This window comes from Terrapene carolina, unplaced genomic scaffold, assembly GCF_002925995.2.
Source record: "Terrapene carolina triunguis isolate 2854851 unplaced genomic scaffold, T_m_triunguis-2.0 Scaffold28581, whole genome shotgun sequence".
In the NCBI taxonomy this organism is placed as follows: domain Eukaryota; kingdom Metazoa; phylum Chordata; order Testudines; family Emydidae; genus Terrapene; species Terrapene triunguis.
Window position 1 is genome coordinate 1318 of NW_020692932.1, and position 2191 is coordinate 3508.

Consider the following 2191-nt stretch of genomic DNA (forward strand, 5'->3'; position numbering starts at 1 on the left):
CGGGGGGGGAGGGGACGGGGACGTGTCTCAGTTCTGGGGGTTCCCGGCAGATGGGATATAGCGGGGGGGGACAGGGACGTGTCTTGGTTCTGGGGGTTCCCAGGGGATGGGATATAGCGGGGGGGGACAGGGACGTGTCTCGGTTCTGGGGGTTCCCGGGGGATGGGATCTAGCGGGGATGGACGGACAGGGACGTGTCTCAGTTCTGGGGGTTCCTGGGGGATGGGATATAGCGGGGTGCTGTCAGAAGCACCAGATCCCCCAAACAGAGCCCCTGTGGGGGTGTTCCACCCCCTTCCTTTTTGGGGGGTCCCCCTGTCCTTCACTCTGCCCCCCAGGGCTGTGCTACCCCTTAGGCATGGGGGGGGGACTGGGGAAAGACCACCCCTCTTCCTGCTGCTCTAGCTCCTGCTCCCCCCACTCCCAGGCCCCACCCCATCCCGGCCTCCCCCCCTCCCCACTGCCAGGCCCTGCCCCTCCCCCTTCCTAGGCCCCATCTCCCTAGACCCCTCTCAGGCCCCGCCCCTTCTGCACCCCCACCCCCTTCCTAGGCCCCGCCCCTCTCCATTCCTAGTCCCACTCCCGGGCCCTCCCCTCACCCTATTCCTAGGCCCCGCCCTCGGAGGGCTGCCCCTCCAGGTGCCTGTCCCGCTCTCGCACAGAGATGCCCCCCTCTCCTCCCGCCCCTTCCCTCTATGGCTCTCCTCCTCCCCCTCCCCCTCCCCACAGCCCCCTCCCCGCGCCGGGAGAGGACAGGCGGGGTCCTAGCCTTTTCCGTCAGGCGCTCAGCGGGGCAGCCCCGGCCCGGGGGCCTCACGGGGAGCTTTAAATAGCGAGGCCCCAGCAGGCACCACACCACGTGGAGCGGGGCTGGCTGGGGCCACGTGTGGGCGGGTGAGCGGTGCGGGGCGTCCGGGAGGGAGCTGGAGGGGGGAGATCGGGGTGTGTGTGGCCTGGGGAAGGATAGATGGGGGGTGGCTGGGAGGGGTATAGATGGGGAAGCTGAGGGGTGGCCTGGGGCGGGATAGATTGGGGGGGAAGCTGGGGTGGTGGTGGTGGGGGGGGATGGAGGGATAGCTGGGGGGAGGGGGGGAGGGGTAGATGGGGGATGGGGGGGGATGAGGGGGGGGGGTGGGCTGAGGAGCGGGGGGCTTGTCCTGGTGTGCACGGGGGGGCTGGGTCCCCAATGATGTCAGCACTGGGCTCCGAACTCCTGTGAGGACATCGGTGCCTCCCGGGGACTTGACACCCTGGGGGACTGAGGGGGCCGGACTTGGGAGGGGGAGCAAGGTTTGGGGGGGGGGGTGACCTGCTAATGCTCCTCTCCTCTCTCGCTGCCCAGCAGTGACCCCGCCATGGACGAGCGGTGGGGTGCCCAGGTGGGGCTGCCGTCCCTGGGGACACCCCCCCACACCCACCCTGTGAGCTGACCTGGGGGAATGGCGCTGTGATACTGCCCTGCAGAGACCCATGGGCACTGGGGTTCAGGGAGGCCCCCGGCTGGTAGGTATTGGGCTGATGCTGCCCTGTGCCCCCATAGAACCCAAATACTGGGGAACCCCAGCCTGGGGCAGGGGGGTCCCCAATGATGTCAGCACTGGGCTCCGAACTTTGTGACGAAATCGGTGCCTCCCGGGGCCTTGACACCCTGGGGACTGAGGGGGCTCTGGGGGGACAGTGCACCCCAGCTTGACCCTGTTCTGGGGGCTCTGAGCTGGGGTGCATTGCTGACTGTGGGTCTGCTCCCCCACCAGGTGCTGTGCAGTGACCGTGGGGTGATGCTGGGATTGTGGGGGTAAAAATTCCCCGAGACTGTAACCTGCCCCACACTTCTGCAAGGCCCCCCCGGCCCCCCCCGCGGGGGGGGGGAAGGGGGGGGGGGGGGGGGGGAGAAGCAACCTAGGTCCCACCCACCCCAAATGCTATGGGGTGTGGGGGAGGGGCATTGGGAGCAGGTGGGGTTGAATGGGGGTCCTGGGGTATGTGATTTAGGGGGTGGGGGAGAATGTGGGGCTGGGGCTTGATGCTGGGGGGGGCCTGGAAGGAGGATGAGTGGGGGGAGGGGCTGGGGATCCCCAATGATGTCAGCACTGGGCTCTGAACTGCTGTGACGAAATCGGTGCCTCCCGGGGACTTGACACCCTGGGGGACTGAGGGGGCTGCAGCTGGGATTGGGGGGGCAGTGATGGAT

General features: G+C 68.2%; 3 non-coding genes across 3 annotated transcripts; all 3 read left to right on the plus strand.

Annotated features, from left to right (window-relative positions):
• The first annotated feature begins 1178 nt into the window (after positions 1-1178).
• Positions 1179-1269, plus strand: LOC113409031. The gene has a single exon (XR_003370427.1). It is a non-coding gene; the product is annotated as a small nucleolar RNA SNORD88 (small nucleolar RNA).
• A 308-nt stretch (positions 1270-1577) lies between these two features.
• On the plus strand, positions 1578-1666 carry LOC113409032. Its single transcript, XR_003370428.1, has one exon. It is a non-coding gene; the product is annotated as a small nucleolar RNA SNORD88 (small nucleolar RNA).
• A 404-nt stretch (positions 1667-2070) lies between these two features.
• On the plus strand, positions 2071-2161 carry LOC113409033. The gene has a single exon (XR_003370429.1). It is a non-coding gene; the product is annotated as a small nucleolar RNA SNORD88 (small nucleolar RNA).
• The last annotated feature ends 30 nt before the right edge of the window (positions 2162-2191 follow it).